The sequence below is a fragment of the Triturus cristatus genome, chromosome 9, assembly GCF_964204655.1.
Source record: "Triturus cristatus chromosome 9, aTriCri1.1, whole genome shotgun sequence".
Lineage (NCBI taxonomy): Eukaryota > Metazoa > Chordata > Amphibia > Caudata > Salamandridae > Triturus > Triturus cristatus.
The window spans coordinates 938,590,212-938,606,654 of NC_140592.1; positions in this window are offsets into that span (position 1 = coordinate 938,590,212).

Consider the following 16,443-nt stretch of genomic DNA (forward strand, 5'->3'; position numbering starts at 1 on the left):
ACCTCTGCACCCGGCCGCCCCAGTGCCACTGGTGGTGGATTCTCTACACTTACCTGACCCTTGCCCAGTGTTGATCCAAAGACTGGAATTGTAAGTCGTGTACTTCCCTGTGAAATTGCATGATTGTTTTCCTTCCATCGGTTAACATTGAACTGTTTAAAAAGTGCAGTGTCCAATTTTTAAACTGAAAAACTGTGATATTACAAAATGTCTTTTACTGCAACAAAGTCTCTTTGGTTCCAAGTAATAAACATACAAAAAGTAATATTTTCACAAACAATTGGTCTTAGATTTAGTAATTGAGTGTGTGGAACAATTTCTTGCCTGAGTGTGTACAACAAATACTAAACAAAGCCCTTCGATAAACCTAACTGCTCGCCCACACTACCACAAAAGAGTGCATTAGTATTATCTACTTGAGGATCTGTAAAACCTACCTCTGGGGATCCACTGGACTCTGTGCACACTATACCTTACTTTGGTATAGTATATACAGAGCCAGCATCCTACAGTGTCCTAATGATGACCTCCAGTCATGAAGGCCAAAACATCGGCCACTTGCATAAACTAACTTGGACTTTTGAATTATGACATGATTTGATAAATTCCTCCATAAATATATTGACTCATGCATACCTTCTTCTGAATTCTTGTCAATTATGCTGTATGCATTCTTTATATTTTTTTCACTTGCTTCACTTGTGCCGTTTTAAATTTTTCTTCACAAAATGTTCACCTTTACACTTAGTACACAACTTTTAAAGCATGGTTGATGCTGTATTTTGATTTGTGAAGTTCAATTTGCATGTCTTTGCTGACAATATAATTGCATGTAATCATGTTCCTGGGACTGTTTGTCATTATTTAATGTTTGCATTGTAATTAATTTACTCCTTGATATCATCCACTCATTGATTCCTGTTGAGACTTTGTCACATGTTACTCTTCTCATTGGCTGACACAAGGTCAGCCAATGACACGAGGAGGCAAATGCCAACCCTCCTGAAACGTAAGAGAATTTCCTCCCACCACCCAAGATCACGGCTGCAGCCGGTAAGGTTTTTTTTTTTAATGTTTGGTGTGTGCATGGTGTATGTATGAATGTATGTGTATTTGTGTGTGCGTGCTGTTAATGGATGTGTTCATATGTATGATCTTGTGAATGGTGGGTGTATGTGTGTAAGCTTGTGATACATGGGTGTAGGTGTGCGTTTAGACGGGTGAGTATGTGTCTGTGTGTGAGAGACCTGCCCCGCCCACTCGTGCTCAAATTACCGGTCGTCCCTGCCTGTAAGTAAAAGCCCAAGGTCTTTCTATACTTGTGTATGACTATTCTATGAATGTTCCCATTTTATTCCAATTTTAGATGCTTTTTGGACCTCTCACAGACGTATATAAGAGTATGTAAAAGAATACTCCAAAATATCTTTTTGAATAGACCCATTCAACACTACTACAAAATGAGCAATCAAGCCTGAATTGCTAAACCTTGCCTAAAACCGGCAGTAAAGTAAGGTAAACAAGCATTGGCATGGCTTATAATTGTGTAGCTATGCAGCACATTATCCTGGGTAGGCAAAATTCTTCAAAGCAAGACTAATATGCAAAGCATACACAGCTCAAAGACACTACCATAGGAAAATAATTTCGACAATAACAGTAGACAATTGTGTTAATTTCAGAGTAGGACAAGCAGCACTGTCCAAAAGAAACACACAATTTCAAAAGAGAAAGGGTGAAGCTTATTGGGAAGAAAAAAATAATATTGTGTCAGTAAGACCTTTCTAGCATGTTTAAATTCAATACTAACTAACATTTATTAAACAGCTAAATGACCGTTCGCCAATACACAAAGGGAGTGAGGATTAACTAGCAAAAAATAGAATGCTTTGATTCAGGCTGTGGCTTCCCCAGCTCAGGCGAGATTAGTAATTGAATTGGAAAAGAAATGCATGTTAAAATGTATCCAGTTGCTCTAAGATTAGTTTTTGGGGACATCTGTGCATCCTGGGGAGGTAGTGTGACCCATGGCTACTGTGTATTATTCATGCAAGTGCACACTTTACATAAAAATTTGTGTCACGTGATGTCTACAGCAGACGGTTTCGAGCAGAAAATGTCTCTACATGACACGTTTTGAGCACACAGTATCCAACGTGTGCACAACTTGCGTGAAATTGTCTCATTTCGTGAAATTGTATGTATTTTGCGTACAGGAATGTTGGCTGTTATTAACATCTCTCAGAGGGTTAATTAACACAGGCAACAGTGCACAAAAGTCACTCACGTACATATTACATTTATTTCCCATGATGCCATTTTGGGATATAAGCCACATGTCATCTTCGAGCCAAGGTCGAGTGGTGTCATTTCCCCGTGACATCATTACGCTAATTAGTGGTTTATAACTTGAAAACTCCAACCTATTCAGCTCACATAACATTCGCAAGTATGAGATATACCCTCACTGCAGGATGCCACTTAAAAATACTGATGACCTAACCAGTTAATGATAGTTGCAAAAGCAAGTACCAATTGTTTTGCGAACATTATGTCACCCTAATTTGAGAACAGGGCAACAAAAACTGGTTCACAATCACCACTGGGAGGAGAACAAAGTTACATTTCTTCGAGCCAGCACAGGCAGCAAGGAAAAAATCGATGCCTCGGATCTTGCCAGTCTATTAAAAGAATACTAAAAAGCTGATCATCTGGAGAATTCGGGGCCCGAAGTGATTAATTAGACCTTATTTTGTCTTGAACACTACTAAGCTTTTTTCCCAAACAGCCACATTGTTTGTAATTACCCAAATCACACCTCCATTGGCTGGTCTTTACTTCGCGCTCGAGCAGCAATCTGACTGAGCACTCTTGTTAGGGTTTCATTCGTCATTGTAATTAGCCATAATCATAGCCTTTCCTGGGTCCATGAGAATGCGCGAGCGGCTGATTCACAACATCGGTCTATTTGAATATGAATCTTCTGTGGAAAGGAGCAATAAAACCAGGAGAAACAAAGCCGCTTCTCAGCATGAATTTAAGGAAAAAGCAGGAAAGAGATAAAGAGATAGAGTAAAGCGCACGTTGTTGTCGTTCGTTGAGGCAGCAGGAACACATGGGTCCTGCTGTGAAAAAACAGCACGAAAGTGAATGCGTCAGTGAGACAGGCAAGGCAAATGTAAACAAGCATGGCCACGCTAATTACAAACAGATGGCCCCTGCGCGCTGCTGCTCGCTCCCGCAAGGTGGATGCCAGCACAAGCATGAGTGTTTCAAAAGTGCAGACCGATTCCAAAAGGTCATCTCCTAGTGCAGCGCTAGCGCGCTGCGCTAGGCTCGACCTAATAAAAAGAGTAGACTGAGAGGACCACCCAATGGTATCATTACCCCTTCGTCCCTCTCACCATGATGACTCATACATCTGTCCCTCCAATCACAACCCTGTCCCACAGATAAAAATCCCCCCTCCTTTCTCTCTATTCCTTTTTTGTGCTCCAAACAATCCATGAGCAGGTGCGGTGCGCATGCTCCAGCAACATTCATCGGCTACATTCCTGTCACGCGGAGCTGGCAGGTTTTGGGAGGTCAGTGGATCTCTTTCACAGCGGCTTGTGCATCAGCTTTGTTTTGGCGCTTCCTACGGCATGAGAAATTCAGCGGAAGCCAGCAGGTTTATGATGAGTGAGGGAGGAGTGTTTGCCTGCAGTGCAGAAGTGCCTCCTCCTTTCACCCTTCTTGAACGCCCGAGCTAGAGGTTTGCTGTGCTCGCCTCTGTCCGGCTGGTGGGGGGACATGTTTTGGTTGCTGGGGTGCAGATGGCTTTCTGGGCATATTTCATATGCTTGCACCCGGCCGAAGGTCTGCAGTGCCTTCCTCCGGCCAGGGTGAGCGTGTCTGGGGGGCCGGCGGTTGCACTCAGCTGTTCATCCTGCGGGGCTCACTGTATTGTGCTGAGGCGGTACAATAGCTCAAGGAGCTGTACAAATGCAGCTGCGTGTGTTCTCTAGTCAGTGGTGTGTTTTTAATCAAGTAGTTGCAGTTGCTCTTGATTTTGATGGCATCTCCACCTAGTTCTTGTGGAGCTTAGTTCTGTCCTCATTGTTTGGAGTCCCTGTTATCTATCGCTCTGCAGCAATTGTTGTCGCTATTCAGCATGCAGGTTTTGGGGCACTTAGGCTGTGCAGATGCTGGTTCGGTCTTCGTACATCATGCAAGCCTGCCTCTTATCATGTAGCACTAGGATCTGTAGCTCACAGGAATGGTCTTCTGCTTTTGGTGTTGCAAGCCCCTCTGTGGCAAGGGTTCATGTCCCCGCATTAGCGGCAAGGTGTTGTAGAGTAATCTTTACAGTTAGCAGCAGATACTGTACGGATGTTTCCTTTCAGCCCATCCCTGGTAGGGAGTTCATTTCCAGGGATGATGTGGCGGACATTCTATCTCATATTGGAGACATTCTGTGCATGGTGCCACCTCCGGCTGCTGGGGGCCTTTTTTTCTCAATTTGCTATGCCAGCGGCCCTTGCTTAGCCATTGCACCCATTGATAGAGGAAGCGATCTTTGGTTCTTGGGAAATGTCTGAGCATAGAAAGGTTCCCCGCTTTCTTCAAAAGTCCTCTGCATTGGCATGTCCTCATTAAATCCTGATGATTGTTTGCCTTAGGATCATGTGGATTGCCAGGTGGATGGTAGACTGCAGCCATCAGTCACGGCCTCTTATCTGGTGCTCAGGGCTGCCTTAAATAGGGCCCTGCCTGCTTGATATTTAGTGAAGGACTTTGGGGCTTTGGCGGAGGCCAGGCAAGAGGGATCAAATATGTTGGTTGTCCTAGTACATGTGGCACAAAGGGCCAAGTTCCTGGCTGTTGTGTTGAATGATGTCCTGTATGTGGCCTCCTCCTCTGCAATCATGGCCCTATTACCCTCTGGTTGCAGGACTGGGAGGCGGTTCTGGCAGTAAAGTCTTCTTTTTTCTTAATCTGCCATTTGTGGGTGGCAAGCTATGCCTTGTTGTGGGCTTGGCTGGGGTCTGATGTGTGCTTTCCCTCCATTTCCTTGATCCAGTAGTTGTTGTTTTGGGTATATTGGGTTGGGGCTTTGATTGTTTGGTTAGCTCCAGCATAGCCCAGTACTATCTGTATCCTCTACTGGTGGAGTTGGAGTTGGGACTAGAGGCTCCCTTTGGTCTCATCTCCCCTCAGTTTCCATTTCTCCTGGTTCAGTCATTGGCGTACCTCGGGCTGTCGACTTTGGGTTCGCAAGGGCAGGTTTGATGTTTCTGGGTCTCTCAGCTCCTGTGTCTTCTTCTGTGCTGACATCCAGATGGTTGTCGACTATGTCTTCTTCTGCTCCACGTTGCATGACTTTCAGGCCTGAGGTTGTGTTTGGTTCCTCCTTCCATTTCTACTTCCTCGAAAAATGTTGTGATTGGAAGCACAGGGTCATCAATGTGCTTGTCATCACGAAGAGTGAAGGACTCAGAGTAATGCTATACACAGAGGACTAAAGTTGTACCAACGTCGGACATGAGCAGCTTCCTTTTTTTATGTTCTTGGATTTGGAGAAATGTTCGCATCATCGTTATGTTATTGTTGGTTCTGATAGTTTAAAAAATCCATAAACAGTGCACACATAAAAATCGAATTTACATATTGCGATACAATGCAATTGTTAAAACAGAGAGGTAAACAACATTGAAATACAGCTTGGATAGGCCATCATGTAACTAAAACCAAAAAGAATATTAAGTGTGCAAATGTTAGTGTAAAGGGCACAGAGCATTCTCAGGTTTCAATAGTTTCATTCTTAAGAACCAAGTTGCTTGCAGAAATCTAGACACAGCATGTACGACAAAGGGACTAGTGTCTGTTTTACATATCCATAATGCTTCCCAAAAGTGCCTGACTCCCCACCTTGGATAGAGTGGTTTAATCCATTTTAGTCTGGTTTTCTTGTATGCAGGACAAAAAATAATATATGCCAACACTTTTCGTAGGCAATGGTAAATACAGAACATGAGCCAGACCCAAAGTCGGGAGCAGGCCATCTGCTCGTAACGAATGACAAAGAGAGCATGTCCAGAATAAATTGCATGTACTGTTATCTGCAAATAGACGGCTTGAGATACTCTAAAAACTCTTCATATTTATAATCACATTTTATATTTAGGAAAGAGTTTATGAGGCTTCCTAGAGTAGGATAATTCATTAATTTTACCTGGCACAATACCAAAATCTTTCCTTCACAATGGATGGAGCATTGTATTAAATGGATGCCAGAGTTGACCAGTATTCGCCCAGCTCCAAGTTAAATAATGATTTTTTAAGATACCTTACTTAGCCAGGGAATGTTGGACGCTTGCGGTCTGCTAACAACATAGCGTAGCCCAGTTCTAAAGTGGTCTAGCTCTTTAGTGGTCTAGACTTTGGCCAAGTATAACATAGACTTGAACTTGGCAAACTCTGTTATTTGGTTCAAGACTAGATCTAAGCGTAGGGGTAACATTGGAGTGCTCTGCGGAAGCCTGAGCAGTGATCTTATAAAATTGTTCCCTGCTGTTGTGAGGGGTTTGGCTCCACAGTGTCCCCACAGTTCTGCTTCGTAGAGGGCCCCAATGACTGCTTGCACTCAATAGATTTCCAGAGACAACCTCCCTGACAATAATAAATCTTACAGGTTGTCGGATAAGGTGAAGGCCAGCATCAAGAGTGAACTCTCTAAGATGCTGGAGTTGGGGGGTGATAGAGCCCTCCAGTAGCCCCTGGTCCAGTCCTGTGGTTCTGGTAATAAAAGCTGCCCCCCCCCCCGGGCACCACACCTGAACTAAGGTTCTGTGTGGATTATAGAGGGCTAAATTACGTGACCAAGAAGGATGCTCATCCCATCCCAAGGGAGGATGAGCTGATTGACAGGTTAGGGCTGCCCAGTAGTTAAGTACCTTTGATCTTGTGGAAATATACCTTACCAGTACACTGGTGCAGGGTCACCCTTTTGTCCACGGGTTCAAAAACCAACAAAGTAGAGATCAGCACTGGAGTAGGAAATAAATAACAAGTTTATTAATCACTCTTGAGTGAGACCACGTCCACACAGCACTCTCAAGTGCTGCCTGAGGTAGTACACTGAAGTCACAGAACACAGGGCTTTTATACAGTTTTTCTGCAGTGTAAACACGTGAACATAAATGGAAAGAATAGTTTTAGAAATAGTTATCAGCAAACAATGGCAGATGAAAACTACATGGTCAGCAAAGTGGGAGGGGGAGCAGGAGTGCTTATGGCAGCAGAAATGATTGACAGTTAACAGATGTACTGGCAGCTACAACTCTCAGCACGTACATTGCTTTTAGCTGAGTCAGGAGGTCAACTAAAATAGATAGCACAGGCAGAGTGAAAAGACGAAAGAATTACGAAGGAAACTTAAAGGTACACCCCAGCCAAAATGGCTGCAGCTTATGCCAAGTAAAATATTACACGTTTTCCACAGACGGCTCTTTTGGCATAAGCTAAGACATTTTCTTATGCTTTAAAAGGGGTACGATAAATGTTATACATATCAATTAGCATCATGTTGATGACTTCTTGATCTACTGCTAAACGGGCATTTACAATTTGGTCATTTGTTTTAGGTGGTAGACAAGTAGTACAAATGGAATTACAGAGGGAACAAAGCATCTGTCTAGTCGACTACAGAGACATCGATTGCACGTTTTCCCCTACGACCAGCATAGTGATTGAACAATTGCAAATCTTGATAGTAAGCTGGGGGAGCTAAAAACACAGGTGGTAGAAGGAAGACTATGTAACAGGTACCAGACCAGCCTGGAGGTAGGAAGTAGTATGCCTTAGTTCTACAAAAATAAGTGTGACGTAATGCAAGGAAGCTGCTTCGGCCTCTCTAAGACATCTGCAACACTGCAGTACAGTTACTGTGGCCCCCTGGCACATCGCCAGTACTTTGTACACAAATGGGGGCCAGTGGTCATGGCAACAGAGATAACAAGGGGTCCATTTACTTTAGCCGACATAGAATTTGAATACACATAGTTTGTTGCTGCACTTCTTTTACTATATTCTTCCATTTCCAAAGCAGTCCCTTTTGCTTGTGGGTCCCCATCTTCATTGGGGTAACAGACTTTGTTCATTAGAGGCATGTAGAAGTTTGAACCAAGCTGGGCTTGAGCCATTGTGAGAGAATGGCAGCGGTGACAACGAGATTCCTTTTATGTTCTGATGAGGAGGAATCTTGCCACAAACCCAACAGTTAGTAGCATTGCTTAGCTGATGTGCCTGATGCAACATTTAAATAAATGAATTGTTTCTCAGATTTTGCCGGTATCCCTGTTCATGTTGCGGGAAATCAAAATGATGGTGCTCTTTTGCAGCAAGTGATGTAACAGTAATGTTAGGTAAGGAGGCTCCAAGCATTACTACCTCCACTACCCACATTACAGTAGCGATGATGGCAGCAGTCAAAGTTAGACCAAGAATGCAGATTGTACAGTCGTTTCCCATTTTCTCAGCGATCTCCTTTTTCTTAGGCTACCCCCTTTGTAGCCAGTCTTTAACCACCCAGGACAGTGGCTCAAACAGTCTCTTTCTGCGCTGAAATGTTTTTCTTCCTGGATTGAAGCAGATATTTAGATGTACCAGGGATCGTGTGGTCCGGGAAGACTTCCTCAGGTCCTTCAGGTGACGCAGCTCGCCCTTTCTCGGTAATCAGAATGTATGGTGATCTGTCAACACAGCTGGGCTCACGAAGGTATGCGGCAAGGAATCGCCAGGCTGCAGATCGTAGCCTTCACCCTGTCTGGAAGAACTTCCCGTACCTGCTGATAAATAGAATGCAAGCTAATAGGTAAACCTATATCTGTCGTATGTGGTGCTTGCACCAGTGTACACAGGCTGCAATGACAGGCCTATAGTCACAGTTTGAGTGGTCTCTCATGGGTAGCATAATTCATGCATCAGCCCACAGGGGACCCCTGGTGTACCTATGACCTATGCCCTGGGTACCTTAGTACCATAAACTAGGGACTTACAAGGGTACATCAGTAGCCAATCTGGGGGGTACCTAAGTACTCCATCTCCAATTTAGGGAGGAAGAACAGAGACTGGGGTCGTGATTAGCAGGATCCCAGTCAGACTAGTCAGAAAAACATAATGACACCAGCAAAAAGTGTGGGGGGGGGGGATCCATGAAAGCAGATCTTACTTTCCTACAGTGCTATAGAGAGATGAGGTGCATTGTTTATGAGTGGTAGTGATGGAATTCATGGAAAAGTAGGAAATGGAGGGTGGAGGTGACAATAAAGACTGTTGCACCATGTGCGACCAGTGCTGGGTCAGCCTTGGCCCACAGTTTGGGTCTAGTTGCGCCCGTTACCCGCTCTCATCAGATCCGGACTGGCTGTACAGGGCATCTGGTGTTTCCCTGGAGGCTGGAAGGGTGGGGGGGGTTTGCCTTCAAGATCTCTTGCCATGCCACTTCTAATGTTAAGACAAGTACAGCATCAGCCCGTGTGTGCTCCTGAGGTGGGGGCACTCAAGCCTCTCATCCTGTGATGACTTCAGTGCAGGCCTCTTCTCAGAGCATCCCTCTCTTGAGTAGTGGGAGGGCATCCACGGCTGCTGGACATTGTGGATGCCACAGGAGTGGCACAGTCAGCAGATGTGGTGGCAGAAGGAGCAGTGGATGAACTGCTGGTGGCGGCAGTGATGGCTCACCTCCTACTGGCAGTACCAGTGCTGTTGGCAGTTGATGGCCTACCTCAATTAGCAGCGATGGTGGCTGGTTAATGTCGGCCAGCTGCAGTGGTGGTCATTGGTCTGTTGATGGCAGCTGTTTGGGTTCAGATGTGGACAGATTGAAAGCCCCTCATCCCAATCAGATTCCATTTTAGTGGACCAACGTGTAAAGGGATGTACTGATAAGTGTAGGTCACATGAACAAGCGCACCTTACCAAGTGTCCCACCTATCCCTTAGGTCCGTCAGCACTCTTTGAACATTCCATTCACTCGTCATCATGGTCTCACCAGGTGTCTGGTTACTGTCTAATTCTTACTTCCACCCATCTAAATGTGGAAGACAGATGAAGTCTGGTGTTGTTTTGCATTGTGAAGTTACCGTGAAATTACCGCTGGATCAGTGGCACAACATCACAGAAAAGGTCAACACTGTTTGGGGTCACCCTTGCGAGGTAGAAGAGGTAAAACAGAAAAGGAATTCTGTCAAGAGCAGGGTGAGGGGTAAAACCTCAAAACATCATTGTGAAACCTTGGCCACTAGTGGCAGCACACCACCATAGATAAACCTCTAAACCTGGGAGGGAAAAGTGCTCACCATCTTCGACAAGTCAAGCCTCCAAGACCTTAGCTAAGAAGAAGAAGCCAGACAAACCTCACAACAGCCACAGAAGAGCACAATCTACTCCTAACACTCAATTGCGACTGCTACCTGCACCTACATTTTCATTGACAGTAGTTTTGTTTTGTGAAGGAAGCAAAACTGTTAGAGGAACATTTGTTAGTTTGTGTCTCACCCCTTTAGCCCAATATAACGACAAATATATATCCATGAGTGATATTATTATTATTATCATTATTGATATGATAATAACAATAATAATTATTAATATAATTATTATTATATCTAGTTTTTGTAAAGCACCCATAGCACAAAGCACAAATTGCTATCTGAGCGCTGTGTTAGCAAAAACAGATTAATTTCTGTAAGCTCCAGTGATGGAAAAAACCTTTAAGGTAAGGCTATATAGTTGATAGTCCAGTCCTACGTATCCATCTGGGTGTAAAAGTTAATGAAGAGAAGCGAGCAGGAGGCTGGGCGTTACATTGGCTGAAGTCTGAGGAATCCTGGCGTTTGGTGGAATATAATAATGGACTAGATAGAGCGCTTGCCGCTCTTAACATTTGTAAGGGTGCATTATACTCATGGACAATCTGCACTCGCATATATTCTGTTGTTCTGCTGTAATCCGTGTTAATAGAATGGAGTTTATGTCGCTATATCAAGATGCTAGAATGAAATTTGTAATGCTGTATACAGGAATGATTAGGATTTCGCCCGTGTTTAGAGAAGTCATGTAATCATGCATGCACGTTATGAATACTATGCAATATAAATGTATCCACTTTTATATAAATGGTTTGTATAGAGATTTGTGTATCAGGTGCGTATTAATGAATGCTCTTAGGTTAGCCAATCTGGTAGACCTAACTCTCGTTTCCTAAAGTTTAGTTTCTCCTTGTCTGTTCTCAAGTTATAAGCTCATTAGAATTTATGTATGTGTATAGAGTTTTTATCGCCCCTGCTGCAGGTGCAGGAATTCATCCTCGTTATTTTAGATTTAAGAAGATACATGAGGAGGAAAGGAATGTCTTTGAAGAGCCCGAACAGAGAGAAGGAAGAACGCCTTTTGTGCTTGGTGAAACCTGGGAACCAAGGTTGCTGGATGAAACCTAAATTAATTAGAATCTTGTGGAAAATTACTCAAAGGAGTTGTTCACAGAGGGATTTGTTAGGGGTGTAACTTTTTCTGTTTGTATTAGGGACAGGGACAGATTCGAGGACTTCTGCTTTGGACTGAGGAAAGGGAGCATCTTAGAGCAAGCTCCATAGCTTTACGCTACCTGACCCATTTAACGTGAGTGTGCTTCGTAGGAAGCCTTCACGTGCTGATACCTTTTGAGGGGAAACCAACTGGGTAGTTAAGTAGGGATATCACTCTAGACGTAGTGTAGAGACAGATTATTTTCTTAATTCCTGAAATACAAATAAAAAGGGAATTGGACACAGCTTCTATACTTAGTTGTGTTCTGATATTGGAATTCATTGTTCTGTGCCTATTGTGCTGAATGAATTGCAGACTTGGCTCTGTATTGGTATTCATATATCTCTATACTCTTCTATTGAGGTGTGTCTATGTGTTGTTCTTTTTGGCCTTATAATAAATTAGGAAACTTGAATCGAGAGTCTGTGGTCCTTTAGACGCATGGGGAAAGGAAATGTATAATCCATAACATTTGCTTTCTCCCCTCCACACTTTTTAGCAGGCAATAAAGACCATCAGCCAGAGGTTCCAGAGTAAATTTAGAATGTAGAATCTGGCCCCACCAGACTGTAGAAGAGAGTGGCAGAGGGGGCAAGAGTGTGTCTACCACATCTTTTGAGTCTGGGTGGCTGACTGGCCAAGGATGATTTCAAATGCATGGGTGAGTGTTATGGCACAAGGTTCTAGTTGGATTGCCTAGCGTCCACCTAAGAACAAACCTGTGTACAATGCACCGTGTTTTAAAGAAGGATCTTTCTCTGTTGGGGTGTGGGAATGTGGTCTTGGTGCCATAAGCTGGAAATGTGGTGTGCTGCATGACTTTGAAACTTTTTATTTGTTTGTCTAGCCATTTTTTTAGGGAAGCCAATGGAAAAACGATTGGCATAATCCAGACAAGATGACACAATGGCAAGGACAGGTGTAACCTTTAGAAGGAACTGGAAGAAAGGGAGGACGCCATGAAGCAATCATAGTTAGTAGAAAGCACGTTTGGTGACTTAGGTCACATAAGAGCAAAGATTTATTTATTGTCAAAGATCACCCCCCAAATTGTGGATCTTCTGAACAGGCACGGGAGGTGGTACAATCATGTCTGACCAAGAGAGCTGATGGGCCCCACAAGCAGGATTTCTGTCTTCTGACTGTTCAGGCAAAGTTTTGGGCTTGCTTCAAGCAGTTTGCTTCCTGAGAGTGAACTTTGTTCCTTCTTCCAGTTTGGGGGTAAATCTGGCTGTTTACAAACGTATGATAGCCAACGTTGTAAGCATCCCGAATGTGCACTAGTGGAACCAGGTAGACAATAAAGAGACTGGGAGGGAGCCAGTGCTTAAGTTGTAAAAGATTGGCTGCCAGTGTCCAAAATTCTGCTCGTGTGGTGCTATTAAAATTAGCGTGCCCAAAAAAAAGGCTGCACAGTCTTCAATCATCTTAAGCCACTTTAAACCACTACTAGACACTGCTGCCACTTGATTCCACACTTGCCAGTCCCAGCTTGCTCCCTTTGTTTCATTTTTTCATTTCTCTCTTCCTCCTTCTTTCTCGTTTGTGTGTTTTATACTCTCGTGCTCGCAGTCAATATCTGATGCAGAAAAATAAGTGCTGGTCTCTAAAAATAAGTGCTGGTGGGCCTCACCAGCAACCACCAGCTCAAATTAAGCCATGGAGGAAGTGTTGACTAGGTGATAGGACTGGTTGTTGAGAGAAAGGGACCATCTCGACTTGGTGGGCACTATTGTTAATGAAGAAAACTAAGGGGCACACGCATCAACATAAGGAATTGCGATTCCTTAATGGCGATTTTTTTAGAAATCGCTATTTAGGAATCGCAATTCCTTATGCATGCAGGAATCGTTAAAACATTGTGATTCCTACATATTCCTTAATTTCAAATTGTGATTCGCAATTAAGGAATAGCTTCCCATTCATTCCTACATAGGAATGAATGGGAATTGCATGCGCAATTTGTGAGTACCAAATACGTACTCGCAAATTGCGCATGCAATTTCAAGGGTGCCAAAAGGACACCCTGATGCACCCCTGAAATTGCCATGTGGCCACATGCAGCGCACATACATGCCAAGGGCACGTGTGTGTGTGTAACAAGGAACTTTGAAAAATGCACTTTAGTGCATTTTTCAAAGTTTACATAAATTACCATCAACTTTAAATTGATGGTAATCTGCGATCCCTTTTTTTAAAATTTTTTTTTTTATTGATTATCTCAATACAATACACAATACAACCAACATAACCAGCCAGTCTTAGTTGTAGCATGATAGGATACATGGTGTGCACAGGTGTCATAAAGGGGTATACAGGTTATCACACGTGTCTTGTCAATTACCTATAGGTCACAACGTATTGCTAGGACAAGTCCATGAGTTCCAGGGGCTGCACATATTTGCACATTTTCATGTAGACATAACCCTTCCGGAGCCACAGGCAATTTATCATAGCAGTGATATTCACACACGATCATCCGTACAACAGGCCGTAGACTGTGTTCCAGTTCTTAGCGTAGGGAAGCCAAAGTACCACACCCATGTATGAAAACCGCCCCTAGCCTCCCCTTCACCCACCATGGAGGCTATCCAACCAAGGTGTCACCCACTACCTCCATGTCCTGACGCTCCTGGGCCCAGCGCACAAACAGCTCCCAGATATCGCGAGGTCGCGATGCTGCCGGCATCAACTCCCAGAACGTGGTCAACTGGGTATGCCCATATGTTACATCAGCCAACCAGCCCTTTATCATAGGCACCCTCCGCCTACCCCAGTACAGCGCAATCTGCCTTTTAGCGAATAGTAAAAGCAGCGCATGCAATTTGCGCGACTTCGGTGGAGTTTCCTTAACATATCCCAATACGCCAAGCACAGGAGATGGGACATCTGAGCGCCCAACAATCTGGTTTACGAAAGTGAAAATCTGAGACCAATACTGCTCCAACAGTGGGCAAGACCATGCGACGTGTAAAAAGGAGGCAGTGGAGCTCCTGCACCTCCAGCACTCATCTGTTTCCTGAAGTCCCATCCTGTGTAAACTGATAGGGGTTCTGTAGAACCTGTGCAAGTATTTAAAATGTATTAACCGTAACTTGTAGTTGGGAGAGAGCTCAGTGAGCTGCCCACAACAAAAGTTCCACTGTTCCTCAGACAGTAGAGATGGGAGGTCCTCGTTCCAGCACTGGAGGGACCGCGGCGTGATCACCGGTGCCGAGTTTTGCATTTGCCGGTAGATACGGGTGACTAACTTGCACGGAGAAGGGGAGCCCACCACACCCTCCAAAGCAGTAAATGTCGGAGGGGCCTACGGGAAGCTCCCGCTAAGAGCGCGGCACGCCACCCTCAACCTGTGATACAAAAATAGCTCAGAGAAGGGCACAGCGTGACCCCCCTCTGCTACCTGGGGGGACATGAACTGGTTGTCAGGGAAAAGGTCTGCAAATGTGCGAAGGTGCAGTTGCCTCCCTTAGTGTTTGGCAACTCCATCCGCAATGCACTGCAGCATCGGGTTATGCACCAGGGAAAGTGAGGGGGCATAAAGCAGCGGGACTCCAGCCCTCTTGCGCAGCTCCTCCCATGCCCATTGTAGTGTCCCAGCCGTATCCACCTCCCCTCTAGGTCGTTTCGCTGTGGCACATATTGCTACTCTCAGCGGAAGTGGTGCAACAGCGTTGTGCTCCACCGCCACGTGTGGTTGAAAGGGAGTTGGGTGGATCCAAAAATGCAGATATTGGGCCTGAGCACAAAGTGCGTATAGCTTCATATCTGGGGCGCCCAGACCCCCTTGTTTTAAAGGTAGTGTCAGCATGTCCCAAGATACCCTTGCCTGTCGGCCCGCCCAAGCTAGCTCGACCAGATGGGATCGCAGGGTGTTAAAAAAATGAGACGTGAGTGCAATCGGTATGTTTGCAAAGAGGTAGAGGAACTTAGGTAATATAATCATTTTAGCCACCGCTATCCGCCCCGTAAGGGACAAGGGTAACTTCGCCCATATCTTCACCTTTTCCTTCAGCCATGTGATCGCTTTCCCATAGTTAAGGCTCCAGAGCGCCTGAAATTCTCGACTGATCCATATCCCTAGATATTTTGTCTCCTCTGCTTCCCATCGTAGGGGGTATTCAGAGGATACCTTTGCGGTGTTCTCAGTTAGGGGAAAGATCACCGACTTGGACCAGTTGACTGAGATGCCCGCAAGGCCCTCAAAACGAACAAACTTGCGTAATACAGGATTTAAGTTTTCGTCCGGATTAATAAGATAGAGGGTCACATCGTCCGCGTATAGCGATATTAGGAGATTTCTAGAGCTGAATCCTATGCCTCTTGCCGTGTGATGTTGCCTGATTCTTGCAGCCAGAGGTTCCATAGCTATGGCAAACAGCAGCGGGGAGAGGGGGCAACCCTGCCTCGTACCTCGCAAAATGGAAAAAGATTCCGAGACCAGCCCATTCACCCTCACCCGGGCTTTGGGCATTGTGTATAACAAGCACATTTTTTTGATGAGGAGTGGGCTAAAGCCCATCCTTCCTAGTATAGTAAATAGGTAGGGCCATTCAAGTGTATCGAAGGCCTTTGTGGCGTCCAAAAACACCGCCGCCGCTCTAACATCAGGATGTAAATAATGCAAGACTGAGAAGATCGTGCGAAGATTGTGTGAGGTTGACCTCCCGGGTATAAAACCCGATTGATCGGGAAGCGCTATTATAGGCAACATGAGTTGCACCCGGTTCGCAATCAACTTGGCAAGGGTCTTCACGTCCACGTTTATCAAGGACAGGGGCCTATAGGAGTCCAAGTCGTCTGCTGGTTTATCTGGTTTTAGCAATGTAATAATCAAAGCCTCACGCATAGACGCGGGCAAGATGCCCGTCTCCA